Source organism: Chiloscyllium plagiosum, unplaced genomic scaffold (genome assembly GCF_037043375.1).
Source record: "Chiloscyllium plagiosum isolate Xiang-an unplaced genomic scaffold, Cpla_swu_hap1 HiC_scaffold_35, whole genome shotgun sequence".
Classification (NCBI taxonomy): domain Eukaryota; kingdom Metazoa; phylum Chordata; class Chondrichthyes; order Orectolobiformes; family Hemiscylliidae; genus Chiloscyllium; species Chiloscyllium plagiosum.
In genome coordinates, this window is record NW_028270173.1 from 22,386,700 (window position 1) to 22,407,840 (window position 21,141).

General features: G+C 41.9%; 1 pseudogene; it reads left to right on the forward strand.

Annotated features, from left to right (window-relative positions):
* The first annotated feature begins 269 nt into the window (after window positions 1–269).
* Window positions 270–4,837, forward strand: LOC148140460 (putative G protein-coupled receptor 139; annotated as a pseudogene).
* Window positions 4,838–21,141: the final 16,304 nt, after the last annotated feature.

A 21,141-nucleotide genomic window follows, 5' to 3' on the forward strand; every position in this document is an offset into this window, starting at 1 on the left:
GGCTGAAATGTGATTCATTGTACCTACCTCATGGAATAACTTACTCTCTGCATCAAATTAAAGTTAAGCCAAAATAATTAGATCCCTTATGTTCCTCTCAGAGGTTAGTGCATCTGGAAGCTGGGAACCATTGTCCCTAATTCTCTGTGGATCACAGAACTCAGTTTAAATGCTGCACAATAACTTGTTTGTTAGAAATAGTGTGTTTAATTAGATCTGCTCACACACTCGCCAGAGGATTGACTTCTGTATAAGTCAAGTGTCTTTCAATGCTTTGCCACATTTTGAATGCTTCCACTTTCACCGAAAAGGGATTGCAGGCACTTCCGATGGAAATTCTCTTTCCCATTCTTGCAATCGTTGGAATTCCTGGGAAGTGGTGAAATCTTTGTGTGACATTTTTATTGTTGGTTCTGCGTAGAATTCCGTCACAGCAATTGGCAAATGTACCCCATGAATTCATCTCCTGCATATTGGTTTCGTTGCCTGCTCTTCATTACCATCAGTTTCAACTTGAGTGCAATTTGTCCTAACCCAATCCTCTGGTTTGGAAACACCTGTGCTTAGCCTGAACAAAGGGTATTGCAATGAAATGAAATAGAGTTAGCTACAGTGAACTAGATGGATAGATACACAGAAATGACAAAGCTAGCAATGGCAGACACTTACGTGAGTAATTCATGACACTCCACAAAAAGAAAATACATCCCAGTAAGGAGGAAAGATTCTACAAGTGGGATAAACCAACGGTGGCTATCCAAGGAAGGTCAGAAGCATATTGAGTTAAAAGATAAAGCACACGCAGATACAGAAATCAGCGACAGGCCTGAAAAAGGATAAATTCTGAAGTCAGCAAAGGAGGACTGAAAAGAGAGAGGAAATAAACTGAGAGCCAGCCACCAACGAATATAAAAACCGACTGCAAGAGATTCTTTAAATATGTAAAAACGAAGAGAGTGATCAGAGTGAAAATGAATTGGGGACATAATCACAAGGTACAATGAAATGGCAGAGGGCTAATGCAAATGTTTTGCCCCACATTTTACAGTGGATGATACTTCGAACATGTCATTAATTCTAAAGACTATAGTGGAGAAACTGAGGCCCATCTCAATCACGAAAGAAGAAGGATGAGACAACCTCATGACGCTAAAGGCAAATAAGTTCCCTCACCCTGATGACTTGCAGCAAAGACTGAAAAAGAGATGTGTACATAAATAGTGGATAAATGAGATGAGATTCCCGAAGGTATATAAACAGGCCCTTTGTCCCAGCAAGTCCCAAAGAGTAACGCATCCCCTTAAATTTATCCCTGAATAATGCACTGAATACGATGGGCAATTCAGCATGGCCAATTCACCTGACCTGCACAGCTTTGGATTGAGGAAGGAAACTTATGCAGACACAGGGAGAATTTACAAACTCTAGTCATGCAGTCGCCTGAAGTGGGAATTGAAGCCGGATCCCTGCGCTTTGTGGTGAGCAAAGAGTAACTATATATATCGTTGAAAAAGTATTGGAATCAATTACTAAAGATGGGACAGCACAATATTTAAAAAATCCTAATCTTAATAGCAGACAGGACAGCTTCATGAAAGTTAATTCTTTTTCTGACAAATTGATTTGAATATTTTGAGGAAGACTCAACCAGAATAGATATGGGGCAACTGTAGTTGCGTTATATTTCAACTTTGAGAATCCCTTCATCAAGCTAGCCACCCAAAGTTCATGCTGTTGGAAGTAGTGCATTGTTATGGATAGAGAATTGGCCACATGCAAAGAAGCACTGATTAAGTAAATGGTTTTTTTTGTTGAGTTTGGCATTCTATGAACAGTGGGGTTCCACAGGCACCTCGGATTGCAACTGTTTACAATAAAAATCAACGACTTAGAGGAAGGAAGTGAATTTACCACAGCCAAATTTGCAGATGACACCAAACATAAGTGGAAAGGCAGATTATGAGAGGAACACCAGCGGTTTAAAGAGAGATATTGATGGGGTTTGTGGGCACCAACTTGGCAAATGGAGTAAAACATGATCATGTGAAGATTTTCATTCTGGAAAGTATAACAAGAGACAGAGTTTTGAGAAAAAAAGCTGCAGAAAGCTGGAACATAAAGGGGACCTTGTGCAACAAACGTACAAAGTTTGCACACATGTGCAGCTGGTAGTCATCAATGCTAATGGAATGTTGACCCTTATTTCAAGAGTTAGTTTGATTTCATTTTATTTATTTTCGTCACATGTACCTTAGTACAGTAAAAAATAGTTTTGTTTTGCGAGTAGTACGGACAGATCATAGTAAAGAAGATCATGCAGATCGTGGGTATTCAGATGATCTGAAACATATAGGTTACAACTGCACAGGAGTTTTGCAAAGCAAGATCAACATTAGCAATGTCAACATTATTAGAATTTAGAGAGAGCATTCAGCACTCTAATATTCAGAAGCTGTTTTTGAACCTGTTGGTACGTGTGTTCAAGTTGGAGTGTGAGAGTAGGCAAGTCTTTCTGCTATTGTACACTGTATTGGTGAGACCAAATCAGGATTTCTGTGAACAGTTTTGATTCTGTTATTGAAAGAAAGGTACCATTTCATAAAAGGCAGATCAAAGAGGGATTTTTAGATCAATCACAGATATGGAGGGATTGTATAATGAGTAAAGGCTAAACATTTTGGGGGTCGACTAAATGGATTTTAGAAGAATGAGAGGTAATCTCGTTTAGACAGATCAGGTTCTTCAGGGGCTTGACAGGGTAAATGCTGAGAGGATGTCTCCCCTGATGGCAGAGTGCTTTGACTGTCTCTGCTTCCACCTGAAAATGGTATCAAAAGCACTTTCTGACAGAAATTCTCAATCCCATCCTTGTGATCGTTAAAATTCCTGTTAAGTGGTGAAGAGCTGTTGTGACATTCTTCTTGTCTGTTGTATTTTGCGACATCCGAAAGGGCATAGTCTTAGAATAAAGAAATACCAATTTCAGACTGATGTGAGGAGGAAAGAGTTCTCTCCAGGAGTTGTGAGTGTTTGAAACTCCTTGCTACTGAGGTAGCTGTGTAAGGAGAGTCTTTACGTATATTTAATGCTGAGCTCCATATGATTCTTAATGACAGTGGCAGACATTTCAAAAAGACAACAATTTTGACGCACATTAACTAGGGAAAAGGAATGTTGGAACGTATGAATTAAGAGTAGGAATAGGCCAATTGGCCGTTTGAACACCATCCGACTTTCAGGAGGATATTGGCTGATCTGAATGAGCTCCATCAAACCACCTGCACTGCATGGGTGTCCAACAACTGGTTTATCCAAACTTTATCCAACTCGGTCTCATAGACACTGCCCCCACGGTCTTCAAAGGAAGAGGATTCCACGTTATAACCATTGTCTGAGAGAATAAAAACCTCCTTATCACTGCTTGAAAAGAGAAACTGCTCATCCTTAAACCAGTCCCATAGTTTAACCTTTCTTGTCAAGAAGGTAACCCCTGGTTTTCTAATGTTTTTCCATTCCCAGAAGATCGAAGATATTTCAATGTGATCACATCATATTTTTCTGGACTCAAATTGATATAGGCAGAACCTTTCTTCGCAAACCAAAACTTTAATCTCTAGAATGAGGCAAACGAATCTTCTCTGAGCTGCCGCAAAAGCCACAGGATTTTTTTTTCTTGAAAGGGGAGATCAAGCGGTGAAAAGTGACAACTACTTGTATAATATTCCTCTCATCCTCTTCCAATTACTCACCCCTATCTATAATCCTAATCCTATTAATCATTGACAGAGACCATGGATTACAAATGAGATGTCACTGTTCTTCGTTGTTGTACAAATATATAATTACAAACAGCATCCCACCTTTTCGAATCCCTGACACTGTTCCTCCTTGCTGGGCGTTTTGATACATCTGACGATTGGATTTTCTTTACAGCGAACCTGATGACAGTACTGATTCTTACCCAAGGGAAGTGTGGCCTATCCAAAGGGATCACGCACTACATGACTGCCATGGCAACGGGAGATCTGATGGTCCTTAGTTTCAACGTGATCGTGAGCCAGATTTTCAAGTATAATTTCCCAGGCTCGCTGCTGAACTACACCCCCACGTGCCGACTCAGTGCCTTCCTGCAAGGGCTGAGCCTCCAGCTCTCCATCTGGTTTACCATCGCCTTCACCTTTGACTGCTTTGTAGCAATTTGCTGCAACAAATTAAAGGCGAGATATTGCACTGAAAGAACAGCCAATGTGGTCATATCCATCGTGAGTGCTCTTAACATTATGGTCAATGTTCCCTTGTGTTTTCGTTTTGAACCTGCTTATGTTCTGAACAATGTACAGTGGGTTGCCGCACCGTCACCGATTATCTCACTTCACCAGCCTGGGAAGCTCACCGGTGGCTCACCAACATCTCAACCATGTTTGTTCCTATTCCCCTGCTGCTGCTGTTGAACTCTCTTACCACCCGCCACATCCTAGTGGCCAGTAAAGCTCGCCGGGCCCTGAAGCGCAGCAGAGGTGGTGCTGGGGAAATGGGCAGAGACCCCGAGCTGAAAAGCAGGAGGACCTCCATCATTCTGCTCTTCACCATCTCCGGCTGCTTCATGGTGCTGTCGGCGCCCAGCACTGTCATCCACATCTGTGTCGGCGTTACCCAGGTTGTGACTTACCAAGGTTCAACTTCTCTTTATGTGGCAAACAGAGCGGCGTTCCTGTTGATGTGCACCAGCTCCTGCATAAACACCTGTATTTACGCACTGACCCAAAGGAGGTTCAGAGAGGAGATGAAGAATTTGTTGAAATCTCCCTCCTCGCTGCTCTGTAAACCACGTGAATAATTCACATTGACATGGAGAGGTGCTGATGTAATGAAAACCTCACTGGGCCTTTAATCCAGAAACCAAATCCTGGATGCACAGTTTGAAATCACATCATTTGTGAAATTTCCAATCATAAAAGACTTAGTTTTATGGTGACCGTCTGGCTGTTAATTTTTGTCAAGCTGAAAGTTAATTGACATCTCAGAACTAAGGGATGGAATTCTGATATCTTTAGATGATGTGCCTATCTGTGGAATCAGGCCCATGGTCATCTGGGTTACTCATAGCTGCCCTCCCCTTGCACGCATTGATTTAAAAGGCTGAAACGCGATGTTCTGTACCTACCTCATGGAATAACTTACTCTTTGCATCAAATTAAAGTTAAACCAAAATAATTAGGTCTCTCGTGTTCCTCTCAGAGGTTAGTGCCTCTGGAAGCTGGGAGTCATTGTCCCTTATTCTCTGTGGATCACAGAGCTCGCTTTAAATGCTACACAATAACTTGTTTGTTCGAAATAGTGTTTTTTCATGAGATCTGCTCACACGCTCACAGGAGGATTGGCTTCTGTATAATCAAGTGCCTTTCAATGCTTTGCCTCATTTTGAATGCTTCCGCTTTCACCTGGAAAAGAGATTGCAGGCGCTTCTGATGGAAATTCTCTTTCCCATTCCTGCAAATCTTGGAATTCCTGGTACTTGGTTAAAGGTTTCTGTGACATTTGTATTGCTGGTTCTGCACTGAATTTCGTTTCAGCAATTTACAGCTATCCCCCACGAATCCAACTCCTGTGTATTTGCCAGCAGAGCTCGCCAGGCTCTGAAGAGCAGCAGAGGAGGTGCTCGGGAGATGAGCAGAGACCCTGAGCTGAAGAGCAGGAGGACCTCCACCTTTCTGCTATTCACCATCTCCAGCTGCTTCATGGTGCTGTCGGTGCCCATCACAGTCATCCACATCTGTGTCAGGTTTACCCACACAGTGTATTACCATGTTTCAACTTCACTCTATTTGGCAATCAGGGTCATGTTCCTGCTGCTGTGCACCAGCTCCTGCACAAACACCTGTATTTACGCACTGACCCAGAGGAAGTTCAGAGAGGAGATGATGAATGTGCTGAAATCTCATTCCTCCCTGTTCTGTAAACCATGTAAATAATTGAGTTTGACATTAGGAGAAGCTGATGTAATGATCATCTTAGCGGGCCAGTAATCCAGAAACCAAAGCTAAAATCTTGTGGGCGCAGTTTCAGGTCGCATCATTTGTGAAATTTCCATTCAATAAAAAAGCCATTTTATGGTGACTGCCATGGCAACGGGAGATCTGATGATCCTGTTAGCAGTTGTCAAGCCTGAAAGTTAATTGTCATCTCAGAACTAAGGAATGCAAGTCTGATACCTTTACCTGTGGCATCAGGACTATGGCCATCTGGGTTAATCACAGCTGTCCTCTGGGTATTAGATGCCAACCTCACTGGTGATGACAATGTCTCAAATGAACAAAATGCTTTAGAACATTACATTTAACATAGAACATTACATTACAGCGCAGTACAGGCCCTTCAGCCCTCGATGTTGAGCCGACCTGTCATACCAAGCTGAAGCCCATCTAACCTACACTATTCCATTTATGTCCATATGCTTGTCCAATGACGACTTAAATGTACTTAAAGTTGGCGAATCTGCTACCGTTGCAGGCAAAGCATTCCATACCCTTACTACTCTCTGAGTAAAGAAACTACCTCTGACATCTGCCCTATATCTATCACCCCTCAATTTAAAGCTATGCCCCCTCGTGCTTGCCGGCACTATTCTTGGAAAAAGGCTCTCCCTGTCCACCCTATCTAACCCTCTGGTTATCTTATATGTCTCTATTAATCACCTCTCAACCATCTTCTCTCGAACGAAGACAGCCTCAAGTCCCTCAGCCTTTCCTCGTAAGACTTTCCCTCCATACCAGGCAACATCCTAGTAAATCTCCTCTGCACCCTTTCCAAAGCTTCCACAATCTTCTTATAATGCAGTGACCAGAACTGTACACAATACTCCAAGTGCGGCCACACTAGAGTTTTGTACAGCTGTAGCATAACCTCATGATTCCGGAACTCGATCCCTTTATTAATATAAGCTAAAACACTGTATGCCTTCTTAACAACCCTGTCAACCTGGGTGGCAACTTTCAAGGATCTGTGTACCTGAACACCAAGATCTCTCTGCTCATCTACACGACCAAGAATCTTACCATTAGCCCAGTACTTTGCATTCTGGTTACTCTGACCAAAGTGAATCACCTCACACTTGGCTGTATTAAACTCCATTTGCCACCTCTCAGCCCAGCTCTGCAGCTTATCAATGCCTCTCTGTAACCGACAACATCCTTCGTCACTATCCACAACTCCACCGACCTTAGTGTTGTCTGCAAATTTACTAACCCACCCTTCTACGCCCTCATACAGGTTGTTTATAAAAATGACGAACAGCAGTGGACCCAACACCGACCCTTACGGTACACCACTGGTAACTGGACTCCAGGATGAACATTTCCCATCAACCACCATCCTCTGTCTTCTTTCACCAAGCCAATTACTGATCCAAACTGCTATATCTCCCACAATCCCATTCTTCCGCATTTTGTACAATAGCCTACTGTGGGGAACCTTATCGAACGCCTTGCTGAAATCCATATACACCACATGAACCGGTTTACTCTCTTCTACCTGTTTGTTCACCTTCTCAAAGAACTCAATAAGGTTTGTGAGGCACGACTTACCCTTCACAAAACCGTGCTGACTATCCCGAATCAAATTATTATTTTCTAGATGATTATAAATCCTGACTTTCATAACCTTTTCCAACACTTGAGCAACAATTCGTACACTCATCTAAATTTTGTAATTCTCAATTCAACCCATCTGATCCTAGGTGATGTTTATTTCAGAAATGCAGTATAACACATATATGGTAATGGAAACAGACCCTTCAGTCCAACTTGTCCATGCCGACCAGATATCCCTTTCTGCTAGCATTTGGCCCATATCCCGCTAAACCCTTCCTCTTCATCCAGATGCCTTTTGAATGTTGTAATTGTACAAGCCTCCACCACTTCCTCTGGCAGCTCATTCCACACATGTACCACCTTCTGTGTGAAGCAGTTGCCACTTTGGTCCCTTTAATATCTTTCCTCTCACACCCTAAACCTCTGCGTTCTACTTCTGGACTCTCCCAACCCAGGGAAAAGAGCTTGTCTATTTATCCGGTCAATGTCCCTCATGATTTTTTTCACCTTTAAACATTCAGCCCTCAGCCTCTGACACACTAATGAAAATAGCCCCAGCCTATTCAACATCTCCCTGTAGCTCCCTAAACCGTCCAACCCTGGCAATATCCATGTAAATCGTTTCTGAACATATGACCAGGTTTGTTCAACTATCCACAAATGTTGGGACTTACAGTAAATTTAAATCTGACGTTAGCAAGACCACAATTGTCGAGTTTAGTGCGGTTTTGGCTGTCACATTGACAGTTTGCGTGTCATACTGATTGTGTCGAAGAGTAATTAGGATAATACCAAATACAAATACCTGTAACTGCGAAGAAGAAATGTATACACTGGATTTATTTTTGTTTTGACTGGAAGTGACCCAGCTGATTGAGACGGTTAGAATGATGAAAGGTTGGCTCAGTGTCGACAGAAACAAGTATTTGCAGGTAGAAAAGTAGTGCACATCAATTTAGAGATGAGATGGAAGGGATATTTTTTCCAGCCCAGGACCATCAGGGGACAGAGCGGCGGTGGCGATGGAGACCAAGAGTTTGCCAGGAAGGTGAGGACTTACTATAAATGCTTACCTTCAAATCCCGCGGCTTTTTTCCAGTCCGGGAGCAGCGGGTGACAGAGCGGAGGTGACGTTGGAGACCAGGAGATTGCTGGGAAGTTAAGGACTTATATAACTCATTATCTTTGAAGTCCGCACCCTTTTTCCTGACGGAAGAAGGGGGAGTCAGAGTGAAGGTCACGTTTGAGACCAGGAGTTTGCTGGGAAGTTAAGGACTTAAGATATATTTGGCTCCTCAAGAGAAAACTTTGATATGGCACAGCCTTCTTTGCGCTTGTTGTTTCTTCACAAACAGGATACCACCCCACGTTTCAATTCTGCTTTATCTCAGTGCCTCAACAAAGAAGATGACTTGTTTTGACTGTGGTTTAATAGATTCTGAGAGGTGCGATGATGCTGCTACTTTGACAAGATTATGTTGTCCTCGGCATTCTTTCAGAGAGGTCGGAAAAGAACGCGAAATGTCTATGACTGAAGATTTTTAAGGCCAATTCGATAAAAACTACCAGATCCGGCCTCAGACAAAAGACGTTCAAGTATTAAAAAAAAACACATTTGCACAATAAAAGGGGAGTGGGCAGTTCGCCCGGGTCAGCTTCTCTCTGCTTTGATTTGGTTTTTGGCAGTCTAGGTATTCACTGAAAGTAGTCAGGCAGTTGTGAAGCTGCTGGACCCAAAGAAGCAGGTTCTTGCTGAAATTGTCTCTGACTTCTCTCCTGTAAGAACCTGTTTGATTTTGCCATTTGTGTGAGGAGAATTCTGTTTCTCAGAATTGTTGCAAGCTTTGGGAATAGCTTCATTAAGTTGTTGATATTGGTTGGATTTATGGATAGGTTGTTATTCGGTATTCTGCTCTCTTTTGTTTATATTTCATTCGGTAGTCTTGCACATGAATTCTGTTTTGTTTAAATAAAGTTGGTTTGACCAGCAGCATCTCTCCTGGAATATCCATTGTACACATGCTTAAAAGAACGATTGAAGTCATGGTCTGGACTACATTCTTGAAATGTGTTGAGTGGGTCTGGCAACGTGCATAACACAGGTCTACTCAATGTGCAGATTCTACCACATGTGGGAGAAAGCCAGCTTAAAATCCAAAGCCAAAACGATGAAAATGACAGCAGAAAATACTTAGAGAAAGTGAGGATTGCAGATGCTTGAGACAGAGTCGAAAATGTGGTGCTGTAAAAGCACAGCTTTCAGATAGCATTCGAGGAGAAGGAGAATCAATGTTTCTGGCAAAAGCATTTTATCAGGAATTTCTGATAAAGGTCTCTTGCTCTAAACGTCGATTCACCTGCTCTGCTGTGCTTTGCCAGCACCATATTTTCGAGCAGAAAATACTTGACTGCTGTGCCAATCAAGCAGCATCTGTTGGGATAGAGACAGGGTGAATATTGAAAATGGAAGCAGAAAGACTCATTACCTCCCTCAGACACCCCTGTTCTGAAGAAAGGTTGCAGATGAGGCGTTAACTTCTCCATCTTCTGATGCTGCCTGTCTTACTGTGTTCCATAGTCCTCTTGCTTGTCTACTGAAGACTCACTGACTGCAATTGAGCAATGGAAGTTGCAGTTCCCACAGTCCAACGCGGTTTGGGAACCGCTCTATGGCAAGGTTCTGTCAGTGCGCATGCTCGTCAGGGGGCTGGCATAATGCTTTTGAGAACCTCCCATGTTGTTCCTCAGGCTGAGCTCATTCCTTGTCCTGCCCAGCAGCTAAGGCGCTCTGTGCTTGTTCAGATCTGAAGGTTGAACAGAAAAGAAGGCGGGAAAACATCGGGTGGTTCCAACCCTTCTGTCAGAAGTCACAGGAAATCATAAACTTTCGAAGTGTAGTGCTCCGAAAGTTTTTGATTTCAAATAAACCTGGTGTCGTGGACTTCTGATCTTCTCCACTCCAGTTGAACACTGGCGCCGCCACGTCACTCTCTGATTGTGATAGACCACGTTCTACTTCCCGATTTATGCCGGTTTGGAATGTCTGCTATTAATCACCATTGAAAATAACGCAAAGTTGTGAATTCCTGGCTCGTCCTCCAAATCAGTTAGTTCTTGTTTCGTCCTCAGAATAGTACTTTTTTAAAAAAAAAATCCTTCAAAGTGTGTTGGCGATTCCGAGTTTCAAGTTAGAATGTTTCACAGTATCGTTTTCTGTTCAATTAACGCTTTGGTGAAGTGCGTTTGATTATGTATTATCTGAAGCATCGTTGCTGCGGGGAGCAATTGGTTCCTGCGGGGAGATAACATCGTGATCAAACATGATTTAGCAATATGGTCAAACAATTTGGAAGCCCTCTTCCTCATCTCACACAGCTGGATGGGTTGCATGAGGCTCATGCAGTAGTCAGATTTTAGAGAGATGGATTTAAACCAGAAAGAGTGAAAAGCAGGACAATAGCAGGCTGATAAACAAATAATGCAAAATTTAACAAACAGAGAGCCACTACCATCAGTTTGGATTTATAATTACTGGAGGCTGCATATTGTTATGGGCCAGACCAGATCTACTCAAAGTATTTCAAGAAGGTAGCCTTGACCCTAACTTTTTCTTACTTTAAAGGCAGATGTGTAGTGGATTAACCAGGAGTAATGCAGCTGGTCGAACCGCTCGGCTTTAAGCAAAACAGAATTTATTTAAATGCTACAGTTGGAACACGAACAAAAGAAAACATAATTTAGTATAACGCGACATTTGAAAACCCAACTGACTCGGCATAGCAACTTACCAAGGAGCTGTTCCAATTCTACATCCTACAAACACACCCTCTGGCAAAAGTTAGATTTAAACACTGGTTCTTACAATCAGGAGAGAGTTCAGAGAGAGAATCCAGTAAAGAATCATCTGCCGAAAAATGGAACCTTTATTCCAACGTAGAAGCTTCTACTGCAGCTACCATCAGTTTCTCTGCGACAACTAAAGCAAACCAGAACAAAAACTAAACTGGCAGAACTGGCCACTCCCCTGTCATTGTTAAATGACACAGTTTGGGACCTCTGCCTTTACTAGCTCACTTGAGAATAAAAACAAAACAAAACAAAACACTCGCACACCCACGAACCTGTCCACTGGAGGAAAACAGGAACTTCTTCTTCTTGTGGGCGGCACGGTGGCACAGTGGTTAGCACTGCTGCCTCACAGCGCCAGAGACCCGGGTTCAATTCCCGCCTCAGGCGACTGACTGTGTGGAGTTTGCACGTTCTCCCCGTGTCTGCGTGGGTTTCCTCCGGGTGCTCCGGTTTCCTCCCACAGTCACAAAGATGTGCAGGGTCAGGTGAATTGGCCATGCTAAATTGCCCGTAGTGTTAGATAAGGGTAAATGTAGGGGTATGGGTGGGTTTCGCTTCGGCGGGTCGGTGTGGATTTGTTGGGCCGAAGGGCCTGTTTCCACACTGTAATGTAATCTAATCTGTAATGTAATCTAATCTAATTCAAACATTGCACTTCTTCAATTAAACTAAATCTTTGGGTAGAATTATGGAGTTTTTTTTTTAACCAGAACATTTGGAAAGGCTCACTTTGGAGCTAACGAATGGCCCTCAGCGACACTGACAGGTTGCTGTTATAAACTGTTGTTTAGAACTACGGACAGGCGGAAAGTCATGAGTTTTGCATTGTTGAAAAGAGAGTGGGCAATTGGAATCGAAACTATAGGGCATTTGGAGATCTTTCGTGTCAAAGTAAAGTACAAAGAGAGTGGTATTTGTCACAGAGAAGAGACTTAGATCCAGTGTAGCTGCGAATTACAGAAGGAAAATAAGTTCTGACTGAAAGCAAAACCACGAGAGAAAAGATGCACGTACTCAGTAGGTATTAGTGAAGGGAAAATATATAAGTGGAGTAGAGAACCAAAGTCTAACTTTGCCAAATTCAATATTGAGCCCAAAAAGCTGTAAAGGAGCCCCCAAGAAAATTAAATGTTGTTCTTCTAACTTGTGTTTGTCTTCACTGTAAAGCTGCTGTGGTCTAGCACTAACTATGCTCGCATGTGAACAGGATGGTGTGCTGAAAGCAGTTTCGCAATGTGTGTGTTTGTCTCACTAGTGTTGTGGGCAGTCAATACAGAAATCCAAATAGAAATATGTACAGTACACTGCTTCACTGGGAAAGAAGTGTTTGGGAATTTGAACAATAATCAGGGATGAGATAAAAGAAGAGGTCCTATATGTGGAGGTGGTTGACATATTGGGGGCGAAGGAGGAAAGATCCACAGTGTGTTGATATGATTAGACCATTTGGAACGATGACAAGGGTGTAAAGCTGTGTACGATGGTGACGGATCATTCTTTGAATGCACTGCTAGTGGTGTGGATAGTGAGGGTAAGGTATACGCTCTGGTGAGATTGGCAGGAGTCTTTGTCCGCAAATGCTATCAGATCACCTGGATTTTTTTCAGCACTTTGTTTCTATGTCAGAACGCTAGCAGCTGTGGTATTTTACTTTAGCATTGATTTGTCGTTTGCAGAATGAGGAGAAAATGAGACGATAAGATGTTGGAGCAGAAGTAGGCCATTCAATCAGGTGAGTATGCTCAATCATTCAATGATATTATGTTTGATAATCAAGAATAGATAGATTAGGAAATGAGAAGGTGCAACAACTCCTGGGTGTCCTTATACACCTGTCCCTGAAGCTAAACGTACAGGTGCAAAAGGTACTGAAAAAATGGAAAATAAATATTGAGTTCATAACGGGCCCAGTTGACTGATGGGTCCGGGGTGTCTTGCTGCAATTTTTAGAATCTTGGTGAGACCACACCTGGACTATTGAGTGCAGTTTTTGTCTCATTATCTGAAGAAGTATTTTTTTGGTGAAGGAGGGACTATTGCACAAATTTCCCAGATTGACGCCAGGGATGGCACACTTTTCATTTGAAGACAGACTGCATCATTTGGGGTTATTTTCACTGGAGTTAAGAGTGGAATCTTATAACTGCAAAATTCCATGAAACTAAGTATATACACTATAAAATTATAAGATGACTAGACAGGTCAAGAATAGGAATGATGTTCCATTGACTTCGAATTCCAGAATCTTAGTTCACAGTCTGAGCACACGCAATCAGCTATTTAAGACTGTGATCATGAGAATTTTTTTCACCTCGTGAGCTGTGAGCCTTTGCATTCCCTGCCACAACGAAAGATAGAGCTGGAAATGTGTTGCTGGAAAAGCGCAGCAGGTCAGGCAGCATCCAGGGAACAGGAGAATCGACGTTTCGGGCATAAGCCCTTCTTCAGGCTTATGCCCGAAACGTTGATTCTCCTGTTCCCTGGATGCTGCCTGACCTGCTGCGCTTTTCCAGCAACACATTTTCAGCTCTGATCTCCAACATCTGCAGACCTCACTTTCTCCACAAGGAAAGATAGATGCTAACTTCTTGAGTCCCTTCAGGAAGGTGTGAATTTTGCTGTTCACGCTAAAGCTATCAAAGGGTTTTGGAAGAAGGCAAGAAATGGTATTGAGTTGCATGAAATTCTGACGTGCAGAATTTCAAAATGATCATACTTTTAAAATCGAAAGCTGGGGTGTCATCGAATGTGTTAGCGAGTTATTTATTATGGCTTTTATGTGTTGTTATGAATGTGTTATGATGTATAAAATGTGTTATTATGAATGATAGAGTAAATCAAAAGTAATTAATTTACTGAATGACAAAGTGAAATGAAAACAAAATCTCACTTTTACATGTTTTTTTCTCATAATTAAACCAAATATAACACGAATTCGCATACAAATCCTGGTCAACGTAATTGGATTTACTCATGAAAGAACAGGCACAACAATGGCTTATCTAACGTATTTACTATCCAGTACTCTCAGCATATTAATGGTGTGGCTCAGCCAGAGTCACTTTTCTCTGACCTCACAGTAACGTAACTAAAAAATGTAGGCTGTAATTATCAACTAATTCCTGTAAAGTAAATGAACCTGTTGTACTGAGATTATTTCTCTTCATGTCCTCTTCCTCTTCATCTTTGTGTCCTCCAAGTTGCTCTGTTCTAAATTAGTTGGTCACTCCTAGCACGCCCCATCCAAAACCCAATGTTTTCTTCTATCATTTTAGTTGCTCTTCATTTGGGAAATATAGAATATTGGCTCCTTTTGAAGCAAAAATCAAAGTCTTTATTCTTCTGAATACCTTTATTAATAGTTGAGGAAGAGTATGAAATGCGTAACAATTATTGTTTTAATACCCATTTCATTTCTAGATGCGCTGATTTATAAACATACCTTAGACATTTCAGCACTACAATAGATGTCCCACTGAAAGTCCAAAAATGAGATTTTGTATGCCGAGCATCATTTCAACAGATACATATTATTTACTTCATATCATTTTAAGACCAGGAGCTTCATGACTTTTGCATTCTCTCTTTTTCTCCAGAAAGGTTGTTTCATCCCCAAATATTCTGTCCCTCCACTCCCCTTCTGAATTACTTCATGACCAAGTCTCCATATCAGACATCATGTATTTCCGCCTAAACTCCAATATCTTGGTTTTTGAGCCTTGACTTGAAACTTGACAAAATCGTCATATGGAGAATGTTTCCTCACGTAGGGAAATCTGGATGGAGAGGTCACTGCTTTCGGATTAGTGGTAGCAAGTTCAAAACAGAGGTGAGAAGAAATTTGTTCTTGCAACCGTCATGAATCTGTAGACTTTGCATTGGATGCCAGAACATTGTGTAAATTAAAGAATGAGGGAGACGGATTTTTATTAAGCAATGAATTAAACCGTTATGGTCATCTCAATGCCGAAGACGAAATGCAGAATCCTGTGATATGTTGACGTGAATATATTTTATCAGAAATTGATTCCAAATTGCAGCACTGTAATGGCTCCTTCCAGACATTTGTTGCATACAGGGAAAAACAAAAACATTGAATGAACACAGGAATGTTAGAGGGACCTATTTTTCTTTTGTTGAGATCCTGTGGGAAATGAAATTAATTGCTTTTGAAACTTTAAGACTTGAGCTGAGTTGCATAAAAGTCTTGTATTTGGCTGACAGAACATATATTATAAACGTTGAAATCAATTTTGCTTTTGACAATGTGATTTAAGATCTCCTAGTCGAAACAGATTTAAGTAAAACGTGATTTTCATGTCAACGACTCTAATTTGTAAATGTATATGGTATATGCTATCCCTCATCTAACTTTCTCTAGCGCCGTGTCATAGCACAGGTTGACTTAAAAACATGTAACTTCATAATTTGCATCTTCGTCATGGACTAATCTAGTCTCAATGCTTGTTTAAAGTTGAACTGAGGCAATCAGTTCTCGAGTGGCCTCCTAAGAAGGAAGAACTGTGAAATCTGAGAGACACCGGCCCTAATCCTCGGGCGAATCACACTGCTACTGTAAATACTGCTCAGTTAAGAGAGATGTTAACTTGTTCTTTGGAAATAGTACGTTTCATGAGATCTGTTTACTGTTTCACTGGAGGATTGGCTTGTGCATAAATTGGTGATGTTTCAATGAATTAATTCATTGGGAAATTTTCTGCTTCCATCTGAAAATGCGAACACAGGTGCTTCCAATAGAATTTCTTTCCTGTTCTTGCAATTTTTCGAATTCCAGGTAAGTGATTAGAAGCCGCTGTGACATTTTTCTTAACTGTTCTGTTTTAAATTGAATCTTTGCAATTTGAAACGATATACCATGGATTTAACGGCTTCTTTCTGCGGAGTTTTCATTTTTTTAATTACCATTCATTTCGGTTTGAGTCCAATTAGTCCTGTCCGGGTTGACTGAATTGGAAACAACTGTGTTTCACTAAACGAAAGAAAATGGCAAAGGAATTAAAGAATTACTTTCCGTCAGTCTTGACGGTGGATGATACTATGAACATCCCATTAATATGCGGAGTGGGTTACAGGGATTACGTCAGATGACCATCAGTAAAGAAGGATTATTTGACAGACTGATGTGACGAAAAACAAATAATGTTCCTGGCTCTGATGAATTGCAACCTTGCATCCTGAAAGAGGGAGGGGCAAAAAAAGTGTGTCATTATTATTGTGGAGAAGTAGCACAGGCTTGAAAAACTGTGACTGTAATTCAAAAGGAAGGAAAGGGCTATTGAAAAGGCATTGGAAACAGTTAATTACGATGGAATAGCAGAACATTTGGAAAATTTTAATCTCATCAAGTGAATTTTGCAGACTGCAGCAACACATATTGAAATGGAAATTTTGAAAGAGATACAAACGTTTTTCAGAGACATATTGACTGATTAAGTAAATGGTAAAAAAAAAAATTGCAAATGGAGTTTAATGTGGTAAAATGTCAAGTTGTTCATTTTGGAAGATAGAACAATTCAACAGAGTTTTATTGAAATGGAGAGACGTTACAGAAAACTGATACACAAGGAGACTTGGGGGCTACTTACATGCAAACACAGAAAAAGAGCACACAGGTTTACGCCGTAATAAGGAGGGCGAATGGAATTTTGCCCCCTTATTTCAAGAGGGTTGGAGTACAAGAGCGGGGACATCTAACTGCAAGTTACAAACAGCTCGTGAGAATAGATCTGTGAGCAGTTTTGATCCAGTAATAAAGGAAAGAAAAATTCATCGGACGTAATTCATAGGAGAATCATTAGGATTACCATAGATGTGGAAAGACGGACTTATGGTCAAAAATTTAACAGTTTCAGAGTCTGCTCACTGGAGTTTAGAAGAATGAACAGTGATCCCATTGAGACACATTGGATTCTTAAGGGCCTTGACAGGGCAAATGCTGAGAGGATGTTCCCCTCATCGGAGTGTGCTTTGGCTGTTCCTGCTTTCAACTGAAAATTGGATCAAAAAGCACTTGGTACAGAAATTCTCGATCCCATCCTTGCAATACTAAAAATTTCTCATCAGTGGCTAACAGCTGCCCTGCCTGGAAACCATAGCTTCCCCCTCCATTGTGTATCCAAACTCTGTCTAACTCATTACCTTCAAGGGAACATAATTCTGCTCTGTAACCACTCTCGCAGAGAATAGTAAATTTCTTATCTTTGTTTGAGAAAGAAAAGTTTATTCTGACACCGTGTCCCCTCGTCTGAATCACTGTAATCAAGAGCAAACTATCTCCCTTTTGTTTTCAACTTTATCTAGTCCCCTCAAGAGCTTACATGTTTCAGTGAGATTACCTTAGATTCTTCCAGACTCGAATGGAGATGTGCATAGCCTTACTTCAACAAAACCTTATTCGCAGGAATGTGGCAAGGGAATCTTGTCTGAGTGACTTCTAAAATAATAATATTTGGTTTCTTGAAATCAGGAGAGCAAGCGGTGCAACGGGAGCAGCAATGGCATTGGTGGTTCTTTGGTAGAATTATTGCCCGCCATGCAGGAGGCCTCGTTTCAATTCCTAGTTAATGCTTTGTCGCATGTTTTGGGGCGGCACAGTGGTTAGCACTGCTTCCTCACATGGCCAAGGACCCAGGTTCGATTCCTGCCTTGGGTGCCTGTCTTTGTGGGGTTTCCACTTTCTCCCCATGTCTGCTTGGGCTTCCTCCGGGTGTCTGGTTTCCTCCCACAATGCAAAGTTGTGCAGATTAGGTGAATTGGTCATGCTAAACTGCCCATAGTCAGGGGTGAATATGGGGAATGGATCTGGGTTGGTTACTCTTTGGAGGGTCGGCATGGACTTGCTGGCTGAAGGGCCTGCTTCCATGCTGTAGGGAATCTAATTGAATATACCATTCATGAAAACATCTTTTGATTAGGTCCATGGCACAGACAATGTATTGTTAATGAGATTTCACTGGTTTTCGTTGAAGTTCAAGTCCAGAATTGCCAGCAGCACCTCAGTTTTGTAGAATCTAGGATGGAAGATATAGAATATAGGGAAATGGATGGTGACATCTTGAAGAATGCCCATATTACAGAGGAGGAAGTGCTGAATGTTTTGAAACGTGTAAAGGTGGATAAATCCTCAGGACCTAATCAAGTGTGCCCTAGAACTCTACTGGAGTCTAGGAAAGTCATTGCTTGTCCTCTTACTGAGATATTTGTATCATCAATAGTCACAGGCGTAGTGCTGGATTACTGGAGGTTGGTGAACGTGGTGCCACTGTTTAAGAAAGGCGGTAAGGACAAGCTAGTGATGTATAGACCAGTGAGCCTGACCTCGGTGGTGGGCAGGTTGTTGAAGGGATCCTGAGGGGCATGCACATGTGTGTTGAGAGGCAAGGACAGATTAGGGATAGTCAACATGGCTTTGTGCGTGGGAAATCATGCCTCTCCAACTTGATTGAGGCTTTTGAAGAAGGAACAAAGAGGATTAATGAGGGTAGAGCGGTAGATGTGATCTATATGGACTTCAGTGAGGTGATCGACAAGGTTCCCCATGGGAGACTTGTGAATAAGGTAATATCTCGTGGAATATGGGGAAAACTCACCATTTGGTTACAGAACTGGCTCAAAAGTAAAGGACAGGGGTGTTGGTCGAGGTTTGTTTTTCAGGCTAGAGTCTGTGACCAGTGCCACAATAATCAGTGCTGGATCCACTACTTTTCAACATTTATATAAATGACTTGGATGTGGGCATAAGAGGTATAGTTAGTAAGTTTGCTGATGGCACCAAAATTGGAGGTGTAGTGGACAGCGAAGAAGGTTACTGCAGATTAAATTGGGATCTTGATCAGATGGGCCAATGGGCTGAGAAGTTGCAGATGGAGTTTAATTTAGATAAGTGTGAGGTGCTACATTTTGGGAAAGCAAATCAGAACAGGGCTTATACACTTAATGGTAAGGTCCTAGGGAGTGTTGCTGAACAAAGAGACCTTGGAGTGCAGGTTCATACCTCCTTGAAAGTGGAGTCGCATGTGGATAGGATAGTGAAGAAGGCATTTAGTATGCTTTCATTTATCGGTCAAAGTATTGAGTACAAGAGTTGGGAGGTCATGGTGCAGCTGTCCAGGACATTGGTTAGCCCACTATTGGAGTATTGCGTGCAATTCTGGTCTCCTTCCTATCGGAAAGATGTTGTGAAATTTGAAAGAGATCCGAAAATATTCACAAGGATGTTGTCAGGGTTGGAGGATTTGAGATATAGGGAGAGGTTGAATAGGCTAAGGCTGTTTTCCCTGGAACATTGGAGGCTGAGGAGGTGGCCTTAAGTGGCTGTACAAAATCATGATGGGCATGGAAAGGATAAATACACAAAGTCTTTTCCCTTGGGTAGGGGAGTCCAGAACTAGAGGCATAGGTTTTGGGTGAGAGGGGAAAGATATAAAAGAGATCTATGGGGTAACTTTATTCACTATGAGGGTGCTACATGAATGGAAATAGCTGCCAGAAAAAGTGGTGGAGGCTAGAACAATTTCAACATTTGAAATGCTTCTGGATGGGTAAATGAATAGGAAGAGTTTGGTGGGATATGGGCCAGGTGCTGGCAGATGGGACTAGATTGGGTTGGGATATTTTGTCGTCACAGATGAGTTGGACCAAAGGGTCTGTTTCTGTGCTGTGCATCTCTTTGACTCTACGACTCTATGACGGTATCGTAGCTCAACTCTTACAAGATGTGTTTTGATACATCTTACAATTGAATTTTCTTTACAGCGAACCTGATGATAGTTTTGATTTTTCCCAAGGGAAATGCGGCCTTTCCAAAGGAATCACTCACTAACTGACTGCCATGGCAACAGTAGATCTGATGATCCATTTCTTCAATTGAAATGTGAGCCAGATCTTCAACTATCATTTCCAACGCTCTCTGCTGAAATACACTCCTGCGTGCTGATTTAGTGCCTTCCTGAAATAGTTGAGCCTCCAACCCTTCACCTGCTTTACTATTGCCTTCACCTTTTCCTGCTTTGTAGCAATTTGTTAGAACAAATTAAAGGCGATGTATAGCATTGAAAGAACGGCCAATCTGGTCATATCCATCATGAACACTCAACATTATGGTAATTATTCCCTTGTCTTGTTGCTATGAACGTGATTACGTTCTGAACAATGTAAGCATGGGCTATGACACAGTCGCTGGTTGCCTCACTTCACCAGACTGGGCAGCTCACTGGTTGCTCACCAACATTTCAATCATGTTTCTTCCTTTTCCACTGCTGCTTCTGTTGAACTCTCGCACTGCCCTGCACATCCCAGTGGCCAGCAGAGCTCGCCAAACCCTGAAGAGCATGAGAGGTTGTGCTGGGGAGATGGGCAGAGGCCCCGAGATGAAGGGCAGGAAGATCTCCATCGTTCTGCTCTTCATCATCTCTGGCTGCTTCATGGTTCTGTCAGCGCCAATCACTGTCATCCACATCTGTGTCAGCTTTACCCACATTATGTCTTTCCAATTTTCAAACTTACTCTATTTGGCAATCAGGGCAGCGTTCTTGCTGATGTGCACCAGCTCCTGCACAAACACATGTATTTATGCAACAACCCAGTGGAGATTCAGAGAGGAGGTGAATAATTTGCTGAAATCTCATTTTGTTCTGCTGAAAGCTACACAAGTAATTTATTTAACTGGGGGGAGTTGGTTGTG